At 35.5% G+C, this 24,251-nt stretch overlaps 1 non-coding gene across 1 annotated transcript; it reads right to left on the bottom strand.

Moving 5' to 3' along the window:
• Window positions 1-9,220: 9,220 nt before the first annotated feature.
• On the bottom strand, window positions 9,221-9,291 carry Trnag-gcc. Its single transcript has one exon. It is a non-coding gene; the product is annotated as a tRNA-Gly (tRNA).
• Window positions 9,292-24,251: the final 14,960 nt, after the last annotated feature.

Below are 24,251 nucleotides of genomic sequence, written 5' to 3' on the forward strand. Positions count from 1 at the left end.
CCAAGCGTTCACAACCAAATACGGGCTGATAGCGAATTTAATCATGAATTAAAATATAAATATTTAACAGTTCATGTTATATTCAGAGTATAATGTTCATTACAATCGATTTCAAAACTATGCCTCTGTCGATGGTTGAATCAGACATGAAATAAAAGTAACATATCGTATACAATTTGATGAAATTGACAGCTACTTCCACTGAATTACTTGTTATTAGAGCAATATAACAAGTTGGTTCAGAAAGCATCCGGAGAGGAGGCATTCAGCAGTGGGCTTCCTGTGGCTGAAGATGACAATGATAGCAACTTGAATGAAAAACCGACAATTAGCTAGCAATTGTATGTAATATTCACAGTTTGTTTCCGCCATTTTGTGTTATATGCCTAGACTCTAAAGCAATAAATTGACGATATCTACATCGTGAGAAAACTTGCACATCTGAGAAGTTCTCTATAGGAATTTCGAAGGTATGTGAAGTCTACCAATCCGCACTAGGCCAGCGTGGTGGACTAAGGCCTAATCCCTCTCAGTAGTAAAGGAGGCCCATGCTCAGCAGTGGGCAAGTATATAATACAGGGCTGATATTATTATTATTTTTATGATAAGGTGGTTGATTTTTCGTATATGAGAAAAGCAATCGAAAACTAATTTCCAACTATTCTGTCAACCCTCCAAAGCTATAAAAACAAACTGCCAGACAGTGTAGGTAGTGTAAAATCTTTATCGGATCAAATCCATACCCGTTGAGGTGTAAACGAAATATCTCCGTGAATGCGCGAGCAGAATCGACTCCGAATCGTTTTTATTTCGCATCGAACCGTACATTTCTCTCCACTGGGTTCCGATAATGAAGTAACTGGTGCCCGTGGAGTTTTAGATGGTTTTTCAATTCATTTAGTGGCAATTTTCGGTTTAATTGACAATGTTGTGAGCTCTTGCGACGGAATTAATAGGTACGAGTTTTTGACTGGTAAATGTTTGTGTTATGAAATGCTTAGGCCTCATTCGTATATGCCACTTGTCAATAAAGGTCCGATTTGACCCACACTTAAGGAAGATTTAATCCGATTTTCGTTTTAAATCCTCTACTAATATAGGAATAAATACGAAAGAAAAACATCTCTTGGTTTAAATATTATTAAACGATTCACATTTTATAACCATGTAAGATAACATGAAACTTACATCAATTCACAATTATCCCGCCCCTACATCATACCATCATAAGGCTAGCATAAAACAAACTATCCAAACTATGTTGACCCAGTGCCCTCCCGTCGATAAATACCACGAAACATTACAACTATTGTTGAACATTTTGTTGGTAATAAAGTGAAACGCCTCCACCATATCCCCACGTCCTTACCCCGCGAGTCGTAAAGTTTTAATGTTTTTTTCATCGAGTGCGCGCTCGCTATCGTCTATTTACGACTTGTTATAGTCAGTTAAGGATCTGTAACATTTACTTGTGTAGTAATCAGGGATTTTACTGATACCGTTGTAAGAACTTGGTTTTATTATGATGTTTGTTAAGTAATGCTATCGATTAAATGCTCAGATCTAATGTCAGTTCTCTTTTGTCTGATATTGCTTATGCTACTGAATTAGCTGCCCAGGTTATATCGTGTTTGGGACTGTGGAAATATCAACTCATATGATTTAGAAGTTGTATTAGCATATGATTTAGAAAGAGGATGATGTAGGTCCCAAATTTGGCTTAGTTAAGAGAATATCGTGGCACTCATTGACGATAAAAACAAAACTTTTTTTCTTATACACGGGCATGCCAAGATGACCCCACTGCACCTGTTGGTAAGCGGAGTAGGAGCAAATAGAATGTCGACTGACTAGAGATGATTACCCCTTGGCAGTCGACACAATTATGCCGGCCTGTTGGAATTGGATATACACAGACTGATCCCGCATCGCGACAAACTTACGTGTCACTATCGCGGGGTTTAACACCCTGTGTACGGTGGTCGCTATCCGGGCGGATTTAAAATATATTCCACCACAACCTACGTGCGTGCACTAACAGATGCTTCAAAAAAAAATATTGGGAAGTGGGTAGTTGTTTACATTTCTGGCACAAGACTTGTGAATCATATATTTGTACATTATTACATTAAACTCAACTTAACAAACACTCACACATAATGTGCGCGGTAATGTAAGCTGAATCAAATTATCCAGTATTTGCGGGATTCCGGCGCGGAATCGAACGGTCCCGGGCAAACAGCGGAGGTGTTTCCTTGCTCAACAAATTGGTTTTGTATTGAAGTAGCTTTCCGAATTTGATGGGATCAGTGCGGATATTTCGAGATTGTGTGCCGTGTGTATGGTGTTTGCATTAGTGTATCAGATCTTGCAATATTTGTAGACCGTTTCAATAAAATTTGCCTTAATGTAAACTGATAGAAATATTTAGAAGAGCGTTCTTCCTGTGGCTAGTGATAATGGTGATGATTGAAACTGATATTATTTTTATGATTTACTAAAGTTTTATCTATATTTCAAGATAGAACTGCAAATAAAAAGAAATTACATAAAGGCGTATTATACCTGATTTTAATGCAATATACAAGCATCTTGTAAAATACTCAGTTAAAGATTGGTGAATATTATTGAAAAAATATATACACGCTTTGTCTATTACAACTTCTATGCAGCAGTGGGCAACACTATGAAAGATAGTATGATAAAAAATTATGAGATTATAATTGAATATTGAATGTCTCGGAAAGACGACACTACAGTGCAATGCGGCGCATTGTAATTCAGATTTAAAGAATCGTTACGTTTACTTTCTTTCTAACCAACAGGCGATCTGGTCGCATCATGCTTATTAAAAACATAATTCACTTAAAGCTATATTGCCTATTAAATTATCCAAAAAACACGCCACATTCTTTTTCCTTTCTAAATAATCTGCACCTATGTCGATGTCCACACGCATACAGCATTTTAAACGCCAATACGAGATCCCTGTTTCGGGACCGAAGCGCTTTCCTGATGGAATTACAGTGTGTGCGGTGTCCGCCGTCCCGAGGGAGCTGGAATCCGGAATTGCACGCCTTAGGGCTGCTAGGTATTTTATTAAAATGGGGTGGAGATTTTAGCTCTGATAAAATATGAATTTATGTTTGGCATTCTTCGCGATTAATGGATTGCCAACCTGTTGTAGAGATAAAAGCATGCATGGACAATATACAATGGATTGATCCTGAATTTATTGGAATTAAAATTTCGAAACATTGTAGCGATACCTTCTCCTAAGATATTTTTTTTGTTTTTTATTGCTTTGAATGATGAAACAAGCTTGCCGTTCGCCTGATGGTAAGCGATATGACCGCCCATAAACAAAAGAAACACCATCAAACCCCTTGAATTAAAAAGTATTGTTTGGTAGTCGTTATTAATAGTTAGACTTGCTCCAATACCCTTCAAACCGAAACACAACAGTGACGGAAGACTACTGGTTGGCGGTAAAAAAAGACATTGCAGTGGTACCTATCCAGGCGGACTCTCACATATGAGAGACCTACCACCAGTAATTTGTGTGTTAGGTCAGCAAACCATGTCTACCTTCAAAACATATCCAGATATGTCATAATTATTGGATTTACTCGATCTGGGTAACGAAGCTAAATCTCTTACAATTTCTGATCGACACAGCCCTGTGATAACAGCTCGATTGGTTTACTATTTACCCACTAGGCCGGTGTGATTGCACGAGCTGTCTGCTCTCAGTGTCGGAGTGATGCACTCTGAACCTCACGCGCCCTTTCAACTGCCAAATTGGAAAAAAGATTTGTCAACCGAAGCTTGCGTTGCTGTAGAGAAAATGGCGGGTAATGAGGTATTTGCGGTAATAAGATTGGCGTTTAAGAGTCTTTTGTCTGTCGTAAAGGAATATTGTCTGGTATTAGGATTTTAAATTGAAATTGAAATTTGTCGAGTGCATTTTTATGATCCTGCTTATTGCAGTTGGTGTCGGTTAACTCGAATGTTAGACATTAAAATAAACCTATTCTTTGGATTTTATATTAGTTTTTATATTATAATTTTCTACAAACGTTTTGAAGACTACAGCCTTCATAGTCACGAGGGGGACATTATTTTATAAAAACCACTATAAAATCTGAAAATTTGTTTTATGCCAAATCTACCATTCGCGTAACCGTAAAAAAATCATTGTATATTGTATGCATCACAAGTTGACAATAAACCTTGTTCTTTCTTTCTTTGATATCATATTCAAATTCTTCTATACTAAGTACTTCTTAATTTTCTATAATGTGATCCTTCACAGTAACTTATAACCAATTTCAACTTCAGTTACTATTGAATAATTTCGCTCCCCAAATATAGCTGGATTGTATCCAATCAGCGTGGAGGGTCGGAGCCGCGGGCAGTGATCAATCAGGGGGGATTACACGCGCCGTCTCACAACACTCCCTTAATCAGACCCTGGACTTGAACGGACCGCCTTTCATACTCGACACTTATTCAGGAGTCTTTGTATAGTTAACTCAAATAACAACTTTTATTTAATTTTCATATTATCTTATTTATTATTAAATTTACATTGAAATGTGATCATCCGTTTAACAAATAAATAGGCTATCGTTTTACTGAATGTACAGATTATAATACAAGCTACTATGTTCTACCCAGTAAAGATTTTGCACCCGTTCTCACCTGCATGAATTTTCATGTAATCCTCAAACCCGCATTTGACCCCCGCAAGGAATATATATTACACTTCCCGCGGAATATAATGACATACAAAAATAACTGAATTATATGTTTGTAATTAATTTTGCAACAATCAAACACCCTCCGTACATTTCGCGGTGTAAATTGCGAGAAAATGCAATATACAGATTTACGTTTCATTTGTGCGGGTGCGCCCCCGCGCCGCCCCGCGTACCCCGCACACCCCGCACCACCGCCGCGCCCACACTTGACGCTGCTTGGTCGCCTGTCGCCAGCCCCGCGCCGGCCTTTCAAACTGTTTTGTTAAATTTTTAAGTGGATTTAGAATAAAAAGTGCGTTCCGCTGCCGACGCGCCGCACAATGCCACAACTTGTTTTTACTCTTTTTCGACCTGAAATGTATGTGAATGATGATTCGTTACTTTGTGTGCCCGTGGAAAACATTTTTTATGAGACCCCTTTTTGCCCGCTTTGTGCCAGAGTCTCGAAATGTGTCTCATTTTTTAATTCGAGATTTTTCTGTGGATTACGGTGTATGAGAGGTTCATGTTTGTATGATATTTCATGGTCTGTATTTTTAGCTGAATAAACGAAGCATAGTTTGCGACGATTTTGTTTGGAATAAATGTGGTGATGATTTTCGACCATGGTTACATACTGCTACTAGTATTATTAGAGTCAAAATGAATTATTATTTAAATTTTAAGAGGGAAACCTTGTCTGTTCAGTTGTCTTTCTACCATATAATAACCAATAACAGACCATTAGAATATCATGATTTTTAAATGCAAAGTCAGTTTTATAACTTCGGAATCATAATTGTTGATTAAATATGTAGGCAAAATCTTTCAAGCGGGCGCAGTCGATAGCAAAAACTAATTTAATATAACTGCAAATTCGAATGGATATTTAAACTCAACTACTTTAAAAATACGGATGACTAAACTATTTAATTGCATAAACACTTTTTCACTATCCGTACTAGTTCCCCAATATCATTTAAATGGTATTTAATGTTAAAATTTAAATCCGGTAGTGCATCATACAACCACGCCCATCATAAAACCACCCCTATGTAGTAATAAATAGGTACGATAATTTATTATCTGTTCACACGCCATAACTGTTAGGATGCATGGGGGATGCTTATTGAGATATGGGGTTGCAATATGGGAATTAGGTCAAAAATATTATTGACAATATTATTAAATGTTAGAACAATTAAAAGTTCTGGACTTAGCAATGGTCCGTTTCATTTCGTTTTATTATAAACTAGCTTTTGCTCGCGGCTTCGGCTTTGTCTGACTCCGACAGTTTAGGCAGCGTACGCCAAGATAGCATTTTTTTTCCGACTTAGTTGATATGTATCATTATATTATGACCAAATTACACAAAATCATTATAAATTGTAGCCTATGTGTTACTCTGATGTATAACCAATATTACTGTAAAGTTTCATCTTAATCTGTTCATTAGTTTTTTCGTGAAAGAGGAACAAACATACATCCATACATCCATCCTCACAATCTTTCGCATTTATAATAGTAGAATACTTAAGACATTTATCATATGTGACAGAACTATGGGTGCCGTTAGGATTACTTTTAAGGAGATGTATCTGCATATATGCACTATACTACATACTATCATTAAGTAATTTTTTTTGCAAATACAAATGCAAAAAAAATTTACTTACAAATTTTGCAAATACAAATACAAACGCGGGTCTTATATGTATATGCTTTATTATAATAGAAATTCTGTGATCGATAATTCGCATTGTAGCAGATTTATTGACTTATTTTTTGTTTTATTTTTTGATCTGGTGCACCCCCTTACACAACCTTCCTGGCGCCCATTAACAGAACTAGATCTATCCAAGCAGACTCCTACATAAAAGAGGAACTACTACTGCATTCTAACCTGATCTTACAACCAAGCTTTAAGACTGCAGGAGAAATAGCAGACATCGTTTGACCACTGAACCGAGTCCTTAATGCTAGAGGTACGCTCTGTCTCCCTCACTAACGCTATATACATAGGTATTAACAAACTCCGAAATAGTTGAGACACCTCCAGGTTCTTCTGGAAACACCTGGCCAATAATTCGACGCAACCGTCCCTCTGCCAAATGTACAAATCATGATCATCATCATCAGCCACAGGATTTCCACTGCTGAACATGGGCTTCCTCCAGAGGTTTCCAGATCGCTCTATTGGAAGCGGCCCGCATCCAGCGACCTCAAATGATAAAAAAATCACAAACAAACAACGTACCAATGATCAACCTTATTTCCTCTTCGAAGCATTCTCAGCCCGAACTCTCTGCACTGTTGTTGAATCCTGCAGCAGGAGGCAGTTAATCACAAATCGCGTCAGAACAAACAGCGGCCGGTGTTACGTTTCCCACCGCTCGATACATCGTGTAAACAACCGCCCGAACGCTAGCACAGTGCAGCCACATCAGAGAGTAAAGTAAGTTAAATTAATCGTTTCTTAATTGTTCATACTTGGGCTTTAATAAGGTCATGCCTGGAATCGAAAGGAGACATTACAAATACGTCATAAGTACGTTATAGCTGATGTTACTTTTAATATGTCGTTGATAAAGAAACATTTATCTCTATAGATATCATATAAAAAATATAAACCTGGAGCAACTGCTTGGAAAGTCCAACTAGATTTTACGCTCTTTAGATTTTCCGTCTTTTACAATTCTGCTCTCAATTTCCGTATAATAATTTAAGCATAAAAACCACAATGACATAACACTTTATTCAGTTGAAACGTTTTTGATCTACTATGATAATCCAGCTACCCCTATCTGATATCCCGGATCCCGTGAATCCCGTGCAGATGCACCGGGCGCGAGATGCGCGCGGCATTAGCGCGGGACGCGGCGGCGCGGCGCGTGCAGCACTAATCCCACTTGAGGGCGCGCCGTGGGATTAGGGAACACTGCAAAATTAATAGTTCGTCTCTATCTCACGTGATGGATTACACCCACCCGCGCTTAGAATAAATTCCCGCTTGTTTGAAGAATCGTCTCGTTTTATTCATATTCAAATTTAAAGCGCTTTTAATAACGTAATGTTTGAAATATTACAACAATAACAGCGAAATTGCCGATAAGAAACTTATGCATAATTATAAGTTATTAAATGGGATTTGCAAGACATCTATTCAAAGTATAATGATTCCTTATGTTTAAGCGAATGTTAGACATTAATATTTAACTATTTTTATAAAAATATTTTAATTTTAATGTCTTTTCAAACTATTTAAAAATTTCTCAAGCATCTAGATGGTTCGAAATTAGCTATACATACAAAACGTAACAACAAGCTATCGCGTCATGTGGGTTTTCTATGAGACTTTGATATTACCCCGGTAGAGTGTGACGACCCGTGCTATAGAACAGACAGTCGACACAATTCTATCGGCCTGTTTATATGCGGATGTACACAGACTAATCCAGAATATGACAAACTTACATGGGCCAAAATGAAGGGTTTTGCACCTCATGTATTTTCAACTACAAGTAAGTAAACACTAACAGCAAATGACGATCATCCTTGGTTCGATATATACCTAAAACATAGATTTCGCAGTCGCTGGCAGTGTGGTACATCCGTCGCTATCGCATCCGGCCTCGGTGGCGTGTATCCGCCTGTGTTGTACAGGCTTATCCGTGTATAGATGCGTGGCTGCCTAGATACCATTTATTGTTATCAGGTATTCAGCAATGGAACTAAGGCACTATAATGTGGTACCATATCAACGTTATATAATAATATTATGTAAGGATGTTTAGGTTAATATATGGGATTTGGTCTATGAGTTATGAGGTTCTGAATTCGATTCTTAGGACGGTAAACCGTAATATACTTGTATAATATACATACGTAAATATCAACTTTCTATCCTATAAGGGTAGGCAGAAACCTTCCTTCTTACTTCCTACTTCCTTCTTTTTTCCTACTTCCTTGCAAACTTTGGAATGAACACCTTGCTGCCTACCATCAAGTTGACTGCTTGTTCATTTGCCTACTAGAATAAGAAAAAAAGACCTTTGGTTAGTTTAATCTAGCCTAAATTAATTATTTATTTATTACATGTAAAGTGTATTATAAACTATAAATAGCATACCTATATAATTTACCTACTTAAATGTTTGTTATCGGTAGAGTATATATGAAAAGATAAAGAATAGAAATTACTGCTTTACGTTTCTACCGCCAAGGGTACATACTTATTAAAGCATATAAAAATGATGAAACTATCATCAGCCAATCGTTACATTGAACCTAAAAAACGATCCATTCATTGACTCTACTCTGAGTCGCAACGAACAACGCAAGAACTAAATATTGCTATTACATGCCAACAGGCGCTACTATTTAAGTATTTAATATAAAATTGTAGGTCAATTTAATTGGAAAATCAAAATATATGCGTTTATGTAATTTGAGTAATAAAAATAAAGTGAAAAAAGAGATGCATCGGCCGGGAATCGAACCCGGGCCGCCCGCGTGGCAGGCGAGCATTCTACCACTGAACCACCGATGCTTATATCACTACTTACAAAACAGCAGTTCCAATAGAGATTATTTTAAAATACGCAGAGTTAAAATATTGTATCAATAATTTTACCAGTATGACAATAATAGTTAAACAGCTTCACAACATACATTTAATGTTGTGTCATACGGTCAATAGAGAAGTGCCGACAAATTATCAAAAGTTAGACATGCTTTCTATGGAACGAATAGCTGGTTGTGGCTTCAATACTGCGTACAGATATGACGAAATGTTTCTTTAATACACACATAAAAAGGTTTTGTGGGACCAGAAGTTCCTCGCACTTGATAGTCACAAGACTTTAGCTAACTGATGTAACGTATCACTACATGTTCCTGGCGACTTCGCCCGCGTAAAAGATCATTCCTGGTATGAAAGACCAATCGTCGACTACTTAGTTACTTATTATCAATAATTATAAGTAAAAAATATGATTAAGAGATGAGTAGTGCAGAAATCGTGCACTAATTATTAATATCAATAATTACAAATAAAAAAAATGATAATAGGTGAGCAATGGAGACGTAAATACATGATTGTTTTGCGTTAAAAAAACCAAATTCATTCAGCAGTATCATGTTTACCTACTTTTGACTAGCATCACAAGTAAAATTACAAATATCGTTAAGAAAATATTATAATTCTCGTCATTTCAATGATTATGTTAATAATAAAAATTATATTGTGGATACGAGCGCACCATAAAATCATTAGAAAATGCAGTAATTTCGTGATTAACGCGCACCTCGGCGGAGACCGGAGGCACGAGGCAGTAAGTGGCGTTTAATTAAAAATGTGTCAGCGTGCGCCTCGCCTAGGATCGCCTTATTGGGAGGCTGCGGTTTTCTTACGCTCTGTGAACTGTTACCGAATGCGGTAATTGGCAGTTTTTATTACCATTATTTGTTAATATTAAAATATTTTCTCAGAACTATAATAACAAAAGCTGAAGAGTTTGTTTGAATGAGCTAATCTTAGGTACTTTTACACCGATTTGATTTTTTTCCCCTTATAGGAAGCTACGTTACTCTTGAGTCTTGACTGTTATGCGAACATATTTATTCTGGAATTATTTTTTCACGCGGACGCAGCCAAGCAAAAACTAGCTTATAGTAAAATTAAATCTATATTTAAACCATATTTTTACTTCTACCAGTAGATTTTAAAGGTCGAAACGTTTATAAACATGTGATGTGTGACAAACATTGTCCTTATCTTTAAAGCATTTACTATTAAATGAAATTGTGTTTTGGTTAGTCCTCGTCTGGGCAAATATGTTTTAATACCTTTGTTTGCCTTCTTTCATTGTCCGTGAGGTAAAGCTGGAATTCTAAAGTATTGTTTTTTAAAAGCATAAACTCTAATCCGATGGCTTAATCTTCTACATTAAGTAGTGTTGCCGTTGGTTGTAGAGAAAATGTGTATTGTGTTCTAACTCTAAATTAAAATATAAGTATGTATCAAAATATCGAATCGCACATAATTTTTTTCTGTCCAACCTGATACCTCAAGGATTGGGAATTTCATAAATAAACAAATTAATTCATTAAGAGGTACACATTGAAATCATAGTTTCGGTACCATAATACTAAGATATGTAACAAATCATATTTGAGTGCATGAATTACAAGCCTTTGTGTTGGGACGGAAATCGAACCCTAAACTTCTAATTCCAAATTGTGCATTATCACCGTCATTTTCCTTAATTCTCAATCCCTGTGCATGCATTGAAGGCAACAATTGGTGGTAAATACCATCACGCTAACCACCAGGTCAACCATCAACAAAACCTTTAATTAAGTCGGTCACCATAGAAGAATACTTGATTTAACATAAATCTTCAACGCAAAATACTGATCATACCAAAGCTGTATAACATAATAAAAGCTAAGATGTAGCTACGTAAGTACGAGAGCTTTTAAGGACAGCTTCGCGGCGCCCTTCTTCATTCGCCGCCCGCAGTCGAAGGCGCCCGCCCGCCTAGCGCGACCGCCCAGCCTACCCGCGATGTCACATCGACTCGTGTGATAAGTGTTGTTAGACTAATAAACTAACAGACTAATAATATTCTATTAGTAATAAGAATCGATAAACATAAAAAAGCAGTAAACTTAAAAATAACCCTAACAAAAACAAATATCATTTGTTTATGTTGTCATAGTGACTTGAAAATAAACCTTAATGATATGTAGTTAAAGGTGATTTTGTAGTCGACGGTTATAAAGATTAGTCATGTGAAATTTTTGAAGAACGTTCGAGATGGCATGAAGGTAAGAAATTATGATGCAGTAAGTTTCCCGCCATTTTTTCCTTTATATTATTCCATTATTAAATTAAAACTTTTAGAAAAATGATAGGTAATTGTTATTAGGCTCTCTTTGATTTTTTTATGTTTGACTATCGCAGTTTTGTAAAACCCAAATAATTGTTAAAAATAAAAAAGTAGAATTTCATCCATTACGCCTTATCACACAGTCTATTATTTCAAAAACTGTTTAAACAGAGACTATTATTTTTTTACGTGATTCTACAAAATCAACACGCTAAAACCCATCGTGTCCACCCCATTTATAATTCACCGCGTTATGATATTCCAATTGGACATTTGACATTTCAGACGTGCGTTCAATTTAGGTGAATTACAAAATACTGTTTGTTTGTCACAAATATATGACGAATTTTATATTTGGGAATTAGATTCATAGTATTTTCATTTGAAAATTAAAAGGTAAATTTTTATATGTAGTTTTTTTTCGTTGGTAGTGAAATGACTACGTATCTTTCACAATTTCAGTTGTTAAATAATTTTCTAACAGAGGGAAAGTCATGGCTTGATTGGTGAATGTCATAGGTTATAGATCTAGAAAGCTACTTATCTATAGAAACTGCATCAATCCTTTAGTTTCCAAACAAGGATCTCTAAAAAATCGCTAGTGTTTGAGCTAATAGACTCTCTATTATAACTTTATAGATTTGTAACAATATCTTGTTATTGTTGTATTCTATTTTTTTGGTTGGTTTATAAGGGACTGGGATTGATAGCGTTTTCTTTTCCCTATACCTGCTCTTATACCACTTCGATGTAGTGTTAGCAAAATATACCTATCTAAGAAATTTGTCCAAAGAATTTTAAGTATTATGACCAGTCACCTGCCTCAGCTATCTCTAAGAGATCCAGTCTTGGGGAAATTTCCTAATAAAACCCAAATCAGTTGACCGCACTAGAAATCTAATGCAAGACCCCTAGGCTTATAGACTACACCACAGACCTTATTTAGCATTTAATCTAAACAAATCAGCACTAAAAAATAATGCAGTAATCGAGTGCTTAGACCGCGAGCACACGAGCGCGTACTGCGTACGTCGGGGCGAAGCACGATGAATTTTAATTAACCGTGCCGCTACGTTCCGATACGCTGAATTATTGCTCCGAGCGCAACCACGACCACGGCTCGGCGCCAATATTCACCGTGCCTACGTTTTGAAATTTATAACCCCACCGCTCATACTAAAACATCTGGGAAATGGGTTTTAAAGAGCGTTTTTTTTATTAATATTAAAATATTTCCTTTGCTTGCTAAAGATATGCCAATACTCGGCGGAGTTCCGGTTTATTATTGCCTTTCTTTCGAACACGCAATCTTTTATATAATCGTGTTAGGTAATACATATTATACCTTAAAAAAACAATGCATTCACTTCCCAATATAATGTAGTTTTTTAATAGACAAATAATTTTCATAATCCCACCAATGGTTTCAAAAATGATCGTATATGAAAAAAAATCAAATATAAAAAAATATATTTGACTGTATAATATATGCCTAGATAATTTAATTAAAATTGGATTACAAGAAAATACTTATAAGGCCTAAAAGAGCTTAATTATATCACGTTGCCACAACTAGGACACTATCAATATTCTATTCAAATCTATGTCATTCAGAGGTATATTACTCGTATCATAATTAAATATATCAAAATTAATAACGGGACACTCAAATGTCAAGAGAAGCGAATTGTATGAAATTGAGAAGCATTGTACCGCGGACAGCCATTGGAAATATGATAGATGGCGTAGATATCCAACTAACGATATTAGAAATGCCAACCTGCGTATTAAAATGGTATTATGATACGGAAAATTTATGGTCGTAAATTAATTAACTAAAGTTACGAATACTCTACATTGTACAACCATTAAGTAGATTTCACTGATGGTGGCATTCATTAGCGATAAAATGGTACTACAAATTATAGTAGATATTTTAGTTCGTGTTTATTTAATAGTTATACAGCTGTAATTTGTTATTTAATAATTTTATTTTGTATTCATAGTCTAAAAGTAGCAAGACAAGAATGCGATGCAGTAAAGGGTCTAGAGAATATTGGGTATTTCTATTTCAAAAATTATTAATTTGTCGTTAAAATAGGCTTGCTCTTTTCTCATCATGGGATAATCAATAATGTATTATTTACATGTCTATAAACACGTAGGCTTTTTAATAATCTTAAAATAGTTTATATTCCATTTATAGTTTTGAATATTAATTACAAGTTGAAACTATAAAGCATTTTTATTCAATTTGTCACTCGAATTCCTGTTTTATGAACAGACCGCGGTGCGTTTACAAAGATATTTCACGTATCGGCGTATGCAGTACGCAGCGTATTGGTATTCACGGTACGCGCGTATTGTAATCAGCGGCCGTACTCCGCTCAAGTGTGAACCCACCCTACATCCATTCGTTATGTATTGGATATTGGATGCAATTCTGTTGTTTTGTTTTGCGGATAGCTTAGAAGTATTGAATATGCACATTAATAGTGTATGGGATCATTTTTATTTTTTTTTTCTGATAAACGGAGAGTTGCCAGAAGTAAGCGTTACATCTCGTCATAAATTGTAACAACACTATCCGAAATAAAAAATTATTAATATATAATGTTGTTAAATATATAATAAATATCTGGCAATTACCAGGTATTTATTTAATGTCACTGTGCTACCGTCTTCATCGTGATTCATAAGATCTGAAGTGGAAGAGTCACACCTCTCATCTACAGCAATAATAGAGTTGATCTGAATTTCGAATAAATGTTACTCGTTATATAAATGTATAAGTCGACCAAATACAAAGGTCATAATGAAACTATGCTCCCATGTAAATATCAATAAAATGAGTACTATCTAAATAAACTGTTTAATACGATAAATTTAAAATAAAATATACTTGAAACTAGTGAAACAGGCCCTTATTGTCAGAATAGAGATAAAACGGGAGCAAAAACTGATTTCAAAATTAAAATGGTGCTAAATAATGCTTCGCGAACGTAATGGACGCAGCACTATCTAAACGATCTTTCAATAGAGATCTACTTAACAATACAATATAAACCATAGTATTAAATGCCGATGGTTTAATTTTATACGTATCTAAAGCAAACAGTTAACAAGCGCATAACCCACTAATAACGATTGTAAAAGTTTTAAACCCCACTATAAACAATTATTTACTCTAAGTATACTGCGCTTTATTAGTTTCTAACAGCTACTTGGAACGAACACGCTACCTGTTAAACATAACGATTCCAACCAAACCAGACACAATAAACTCAAACTTAACGCCACTATAAAATGAATTAAGGTGATAGATAATTATAATGTGGCGGTGGTGCAGTGGTTAGATATGTGAAAGTGTCTGCGTTCGATTCCTATGTAGACCAACAATTTGAAAATATGTAATGCCTGTGAATGATTACTTTACAAGCTCTAATTAACATTTATATTAAACACAGATAACGATTGAATATTTGTTTGTTGGGAACTCTATATTTATCTCAGAAGCTACCCGGTTTTAAAATTTAATATTTTATAATCGGCTACTGAGTAACTCTCCAGGCGTCAAGCGACAAAAAAATCCCGTAGATATGTCGCGAAATCAACTGTTTCACTCAAAATATAATTAACTCTATAATTATGTATAGAAAGTATGACATACTACTATATAGTTTTATTTCTCGTTGAAATGAATAAACTATATTATAAGGTTCTATGATATATTTGATGTGCAAATTGAATTATATCGTATAATCCTAAGAAATTTCAGCGAAAAATTCCAATAATACCAAAGACAAATAATAGGCGAACCGTGAATAATAGTTTTTTTATAATTATTACCCACATAATTTATAATCTAATTTTTGCAATATAACTAAAAATTAACAAAGAACCATGTAAAGTGAGTCAGCGATATGTTGACATTATAACTTATATTTTATAATTCCTGGCAGCGCCGTGAGCTAGACCCTCCCATGACAAGAGGGTTGAATAAAGCATGCGTGACAGCCCTGTATTTTTGCTGATGCTGCTCCCGCCTAGGCCCGGTGGGTTACACATTCCGCGTGCGTCCGGGCAGCAGGCTAATTCGATTGCCGAGCCCACAATGCCTCGTGATTGGCCCGTACCAGGAATCCTAATACCGCAAGTTGGGCGCTTGTTTCTGTTGGCTTGGGAAAACTTTTGATACATGAGCACTGTACGAACTTCATTGAGATATAAAGATATCTGTTTTATTTTAGAGATAGCTACTTGTATATTTGACGTTTTGAATTGATAAGTTATTTGATTTTCGATATTCACATTATAATTTATTTATATATGGTATAAATCCCCTAATGCATCACAGATTAGCTATTATAAAAATATCCGCTCAGTAATCACTCAGTAGTAATGACACATGCCCCCACCCCTACTCGTTTTATTTATTATAAAACATCTTTAAAAATAACAATAAAACACGCTCTAATGCTTCCAATAATAAAAGAGAAAGTCATACATTAAACTTTATGCAACTTAAAAACACAATACAGTAATTTTTATACAGAGCATATGCATTTTCCCTTAATCCCAAGTTTGTATATGAAATTGAGCTTTATTTCATGTGTAGTAAAGTTGGTTTGGTAGTGGTTAGTTGTTGCATGGCGGTGATAAATTGCCAGGGTAGGCAGATGCGTGCGACGGCTCGCATCCACACGGATCGGATGATGGATGGTCGCGGTATCATTCGATTATATTTGCTAAGTGGATTGGATTAACAATCGAACTATAGCTAGACGAAATTTGTATGAAAATGTAGAAAATAAAATATTAAATTCACAGGAATGAATCGACAAATAGAGGTAGAAAGGTGTTTACTATTGGAACAATATCTAGGTAAGAATATATCAAAAGAGCTGGACATATATCTGATTTTTTTTTTCGGAGTTTTGTCCACATGGACATGCCAACCCCCTCAGAACTTATGTTAATATACGGACAATAGATGAACATATTATCTACGTACAACATATAATGTGTCCTAGTGCTATGGTTAAAATACTAAAAACTAATCAACATCAGTTGCCAGGAGATCATCTTTCTACCACTCTGCTTATGCTAAAATAGTTTAGATTAATTCCACCTTTAATTTATTGATTTTAAATTCATTGATTAATAAAACTCTTTCATATTTCTTACTCGCACAATTCATCAGGAAATAACTTAAATTTTGTTACAAGAACTACAATTAGGTGTATCTAACTTCCGATTAAAGGGTAGAAATATAAATAACTTAAAATGATTAGTTTTTCCAAGTTCCTTTATTGAAGTGTAGAACTAGATAAAAGATTTCTTACTACATTGATACAGCGAGATTAGAGCCTTCTCCCACCTTCACACGCGCCAGTGCAACTATAAGCCCGGATCAGTAGTGGTTCGTATTTTATGACACCGCGCCGTGAAGCTCGAGAAGCACGGCTAATCTGTCTTTAAAAAAGAGGTTTTTGTAAACGTTGGATTTACTACCCTAGTCGTAGTCTATGTGAACTATTTAATTGATGTTTTTATATAAAAAAACAAGTATTGACAATCAAAGTATGCCACTTTTGATAGAAACGATTTCATAGTTAAAGATCATTTTATTTATTTTATTTTCTAAATATACCATCTACATTTATACATATACTATAAAGTACAGTTGACTTATAACATTGGACATGGTGTACTGTCATTATAGGGAATATAACAGCCTTGATAATATTATTGTTTGAAACAGATTATTGATATTATTCACAATAGATTACTATGCAGTACTAATTCATTGAATTGTAAACGTAGAACTAACATTGAATGATAAATGCTATTATAATAATGAAAAAGGCAATAATAAAAACAATCTAACGAAGAACAAGAATTTCGACGAACCTCCCAACAACTAACTCTTTATTTATTAACTTCATTCTCTATCAGTTAAAGTGTACATCGCGCGGCAGGGCGGGGGTCGTGTTGGGTGAAACAGCCATGGGTACACTTTTATTTCACTCCTTTCTGAATAAGACCGCGTGTGAATAATTTAAGTGAGCTTTTGGCCTTTTTGCGGCGCTTTTAAAATATCTCACTGGATACGAAGTTTCAGTTTAGCGTGTCTTTTCATTGGTTTCGCGTCTTATGTCAAGAGCGAGAGAAGCTGTGGCGCTGCGGGACAGAACCGGCTCTGTGTTAATGAGACCGGTGAGGGTTGTTAGCGAAATGTTTAATCCATTAGTTTTAAATACAGGGCAATTTGACATTACGTTACTAAATAAAGACAGATACTTATCTTCTTGAAGATAACACTTTATAATAAGTTACAGGAACCGTAGATATGAAATAGTGTAAGTTTCGAATAAAATAAATGCCAATAAAAAGTAATTTTAATTTTACATGCCACTACTATTACTCTAAAAGAATTCGTCATAGAGGCAACATCACTCTTTTAGTCAAATTTGTCCCCAAGCTTACACCATATTCGCACTAAACTACAATATGATTAAAAATATCTCAACACTAAAACTTATTTTTTTTATATTATTTTAATTAATGTAAGCAGAGGACAAGACAAATATGTGGATTACGTACTACATGCGTATTAACGCAATGTCTAAATGATCTTGTATAGGACATTTAGCTTGTATACAAAGGTTGTGTGATGTTTTAAATTTATTTTTTAATACCCCTTCGGGGATAAATGCCTGGTGTTATGTGTGTGATATCTTTTTCTCAAGCTCGCTAGGTTTAGGACATGACCAGCACGCCCTAACCCAGCAGAATGTAAGGGAATAGGTTAATTCCTCACAGCCGTCGCTCACGACGTAATTTCCGCTCAGCTATCTACGAAATTAACTTCTGAGAGCCCATTGTTCACGTAATCTTTCAACGAGATGAAAAAATGATCCGCCGACGTGACGAATTTTTTATCAATGTTAAGTAAAATACGATATGAAGGGTAGCGGTGTAGAGGGAAAGGTTAAGGGTGAACATGATCATTTTCATAATACACGAGATCGCTGTTACACGTGGCTTTGTTGGCGTTAAATTTTTTTTCTATATTCAAATTCAAATAATTTATTTGCTGAATACAGTACATGTACATTACAATAGGTGTTATAAAATGAAAAGTCTCACCATATTCTACCCTAATTAGGTGTGCAATTTTTTTTTCTAGCCGAACATAATTATTAAATATAAGGACAGTAGTGTTACATAACATGAGTTATTATATAATCACAATATATTTATTATATTACATTGACAAGATTAAATTTATTATGATTTGAAGAAATCGTCAATTAAATAAAAGCGTTTATTAATAAGGAAATTATATAATCTAATAATTATAATCTTTATTTAACAAGGTATAAACAGTCTATCAATCAAACACGATGGATTCATTGTCCTTATGCAAGATATAATGTGGCTTCTTAATATTAAATATTGTACAGAATAATCAATAGTTTCAGAGTTTAAAACGTTGGAACAAACAAAACCATTAGATTGATTATATTAGTAAAAATGCGTACGAATGCACGTACCTGACTTTTTGAAGCCTGAATTTGTGATTACCTACACTCACGTATAATATAAAGTATGCAAAGGAAACTCGCGTATACATATTTATATTTTCATACGCTAAGAGATTCAAAGAATTCAACGCGAGGAATTTTTGAGGTTTTCGTACAGAATTTATATAATACGCCTAGCTTAGGGTGAAATATGATGTGTATTAGGGCTGTTGTCAACCGATATTAAGCACGTTTCGGATCAAATCCTTTGGATAGGTACTTTGAGAATATTTCGCTTTTATGTTGTACAAAGATAACTGTTACTTGTAATAATGTAAGAATTTTACGGCCGTGACTATTCCTAGAATAAAAACAAACCACTGAAGCGATGTTGAAAAAAATGTTATGGGACCAATCTGGAGAGATATTTTTTCGAACAAAAAACGAATTTTTCAAATCGGTTCATAAATGAGCGAGTTCTGAGGTAATAAAAAAAAATTCACATCGAATTGATAACCTCCTCCTTTTTTTGAAGTCGGTTAATAACAATCTGAATCCTCTGTAGACTTACTTTTATATTTTCCTTCACCTTTAGAGCCATACTGTCTCGGTGGCGTAATTGTATTGCATACACGCTACGGCAGCACTCTGAGGTCCTGAGTTCGAATCCCAGACCGGGCAAAGTGACCGGTTTTTCGTCTCAGCATCAGCTCGAAGTCTGGAATTTGAACCTGATATGGCGATAGGCTCGCCCGCTATCACATCATGGAACGGAACACACTTGGCAAAAAGTGAATGCCCTGGTTGTGCCTCTGCAAACCTCTTCTGGCATAAATACGTTATGTGTGTGTGTGTTTAGAGCTTCGTAAATCCAAAAGGGCCATGACGACCTCCTCAGCAGTCTGATCTACTTCTAATCTATCACTTATCTAAAAAATCAAGAAAGAAAGATATTTTCGTTTTTAAACTTAATTCAGTTCCAACTCTTAAAAATATGGCATTCTAACCGTAGTCACGGATCGGTCGAGTGCCAGTCCAATTCTATTGAACCTGAACAAGACATTTGTTAATATAGAATTGATTTGGAATAATAAGTTGAAAAGGGAACGTGAAGATAAGGAACCGGGACGCCTGAACGTTCCTTTAATAAAATATCTGCCCACCCTCCAGATAATGGCGACATTTGGTGGCATAATGAGTTATTTTTGGCGTATCTTTTGTAATATTTTGGGTAGATAAACCTTAATAACTATACATATATATGGTATAGTCCACTTTTGCTTAATGGTTAGGTATATAGAAGAGTATGGATCGAAAGTTTTTAAGTTTGATTCTCAAGTTGAGGAACTCTTCGGTTACTATCGGTTGATATTGGTACCCTAAAGATGGTAGATATTAGGCAATTGATAAGTTATGCGGATGAATCGTGTTGCATCGACAATACATTAAAGCACAAGGGTGTGCGTTACTTAAGCGCACGTTGTGTGTGTGAGTATTTAAACCAAGCCTCTAATTTCGTAAATTCCAGGCAATAATAATTTGAAATTAAATAAAAATATAATCAATCAATCAGCCTGTGGCCGTCCACGTCTAAACGTAGGCCTCCCCAAGTGAGCATCAACCATCCCGGACTTGAGCCCGCATCCGCAAAAAATATAATGATAGTAGCCAAATGTCCCTAATATTAGTTTACCCAAAAACACCCGTGATATGCTGGACATTAAAATCAGAGTTTAATATGGTAAAAGACAGGAGTCTGTCTATTCTCATATCATGATAAGAAGGACCATATCATGGTATGAAAATAATGAATTCTACGAACTACGCACAGTCGCTTCTACGTGCCTTTAGTCGTATTATTCTTTATGGATTAACACAAACAACAATTTCGAAAGCACATAAAATATCCCGAATATTAATACCTGCAAGAGTAAGCCCGAAAGCGTCGGCGTCGCGAAAATTGCCGAACAATAACCGGATTAATCCGGTTATCGGCGGCTGCTAATAATAATAGTGTCCCGTTTAATCCGCCCTGACGGATGACAGCGCCACCCTCGCTGTCCACCCCTTTTAATTGGCAGCGTGAGTGCACGCTGTCAGTCACGGAGTTTTCGATTTATATTATAATAAGTTGCGGCTCCTTGGCATTGTAATAACGGATCGCCCCGTCGCCTCTGGGGGTGAGGAGAGGGATATTTTTCTGAATTTCGATATGGGTTTAGGATTGATTGTCGTGTTGATAATATGTCAACACCATTTGTGTAGTGTTGACTCGGGTGACATAGCACTAGGTAAGTTAATGGCTATTTTTTTTTATTAATAACTAGCGACCCGCCCCGGCTTCGCACGGGTGCAATGCTGACTATTTAATGGATGTTATTATTATACATATAAACCTTCCTCTTGAATCACTCTATCTATTAAAAAAAACCGCATCAAAATCCATTGCGTAGTTTTAAAGATTTAAGCACACATGGAGACAGAGAAAGCGACTTTGTTTTATACTATGTAGTGATAAGTCTTTCCTATTACCTTTTAAATGTATACATTAATCAAAAATTCTTTCCCAAACGGACCTCCTTAACAAATTCTATTATATGCAGTTCGAGTGATGCGATTTCATTATTGCATAATCTACATTATATTACACTTATCTACTACAGTCTTAGTTTTAAGAAGATGTTTGAATCTATAAAGAGCAAATGTAAAAATGGCCAAACTTTACTCATGCATTCTCATAATACTTAAAGCGGGTGGAGCCTAACAAAATCTAGTTCAAATTCCCTAATATAAACTCAGACACCTTGCACACGAACCTTCCATACAAAGAGTTATTAATGGTCGCAGCGCTAAGTGAAATCCAATGGAGCGCGAATGATACCACGCTTTCCTTATGCTCGACATCTTAGAGATGAATCGGCGAAAACACCTTCGAGATCGGTGAATTAATTTTAGGGATATTTTTCTGGTGAATATTTATTGTGGTAATAGCCGCGATAGCCTGGTTGGTTGTGGAATGGACTACCGAGACGAGTGGCCGCAGGTTCGAAACTCAAAGGCACACATCTCTAACTTTTATAAAATTATGTGTGTATTCTTTGTAAACTATCATTTGCTTTATTGGTAAAAAAAATCATCGTAAAGAAACCTACACACAAGTTCTTTATAGGAATTTTGAGGCCAGCGTGGTGGACTAAGGCCTAATCCCTCTCAGTAGAAGAGGGGGTACGTGCCCAGCAGTGGAACAATATATATAATACAGGGCCGATACTATAATATATGAACATTTGAGAATAGTGAATAATTTAATAAAGTGGATATACATGAATTGCCTTTGTTGATAATTCATTAGGTTTGTGTACGAAAATAATAAAGAATATTTCCACGTCTGCGCTCACGTTAAATAGAATTATATAATGCGCAGGAATATTATAGCTTCCGGATAGTGAAAGACCTGTACAGGCTGAACTGTTTAATAGCAGCCTCACTGATTTATCGCGGGACCACTAGAGGCAAGGCCCACGATTTATAAATCGTCAGGATCTGGAATCTCAGGGCGGTTTTTTAAATCATTATGCCAACGTATTGCATATTAAAAAAGTTAAGGTACTTTATGAAACTGAATGTAGGAGCAAAAGCGCTGCGCATTGCATTGTCAGAATAGTGCTGTGTATTGACTGCTATAATTATCGTCCCACTACTGAAGATTACATGTAAATATCACTGTATACAAAATACTCTTGTATAACGTCTCACCATACAGGCTTAACCTAGTGTAAGATGTTTATGCTAAAACCAAACTAAACAATGAAAAAATAAGTTAGAAAATAAATAAAACAGCTTATGTTGAGATGACTACCTATTTGTCATGTTTTGAACATGGAATTAGTTTTAAATACTTTGTTTTTCTTTTGTTTTGTTACATATCACGTGTAACGTGACGTCAAATTATTTTTTCTTTTCTTTACTAGTACATTGAATTTATATACCATTCTAATACTTACATATTATGTAGGCGTTTGCATAGGTAAGCCACATGATCGTCTCTATTCTTCAAGTTATTTCGAAAGATTACTTCCCATCCAGCAGTCCTGCACTCCCAAAGAGAGTTCACCCCGTACACGGCGCGCATCGCTCCCCTGATTTAGGCGGTGTACGGAGCCCCGTAAAATTATTCCTACGATGTGATTTACTGCCCTCTCGCTTTTTACCTGCATTATTTATCGCCCAACAAATAAGTTTACGCTGTACTATGTAGAGATAAGGTTGCTTTTCCATCAGTGCGTGTACGGTTTGACAGTAATTGCGTGCAGGGCGCTGTTATAATTAGATTGGAAAGGTACGTGGAATATCTTCTATCCCTTTATTTTCGGATAGTACGGTTACAAAAACATCAGCTGTTGAAGTCTCACGGTTTAATTATTATAGAAAATAGGATTGAATCCGTCCGTGGAAATGTCAAGAAATAAATTCGTTAGGAGTCTAGACATTGGCTACGTAATTAAATTATGAAAGTCAGTTCCAATTATGAATTAAACACAAATTATTTTGTACTTGACCGTTGTGTCGTCTAATTTTACACGTCCATTTTAGGATAGCACACAAAGAGTTTTTAAACAAGCATAAAAGGTTGATTTATTTGCTCACATTTATAAAAATAATGGGCATTACCTCATAACTATACCAATAAAATTCTGACAACATTTCTACAATGTTCCTAAAATAAAGGACGATGTTCTGGAGACTATAATTTACCATCATAGATTTCCAAAATAAAAACCTACCATCTAGCAATCTCCACACACAGGTCGAGGGCGCGGGTCCCTTGACAATGCGGGACCTCGAATAGTAATAAATGTCCGGCAGCACTCGGCGCGGGATCTTCCCGTAATCCCCTTACTTTTTTCACGGCTTCATCCCGAAGGATTACCCGTATTGTGAACCTTGGAGGCCGTATTTTAATACCCTGTAAATATAAGAGTTATTTTACGAAATTAATACTGTAATTAATTTTATATTTTGGGGTGAGTTTATTCGGTTTGGTAAATTATGTGGAAAATATTTTTTTACATATTTTTGCCGATATT

Source organism: Manduca sexta, chromosome 15 (genome assembly GCF_014839805.1).
Source record: "Manduca sexta isolate Smith_Timp_Sample1 chromosome 15, JHU_Msex_v1.0, whole genome shotgun sequence".
In the NCBI taxonomy this organism is placed as follows: domain Eukaryota; kingdom Metazoa; phylum Arthropoda; class Insecta; order Lepidoptera; family Sphingidae; genus Manduca; species Manduca sexta.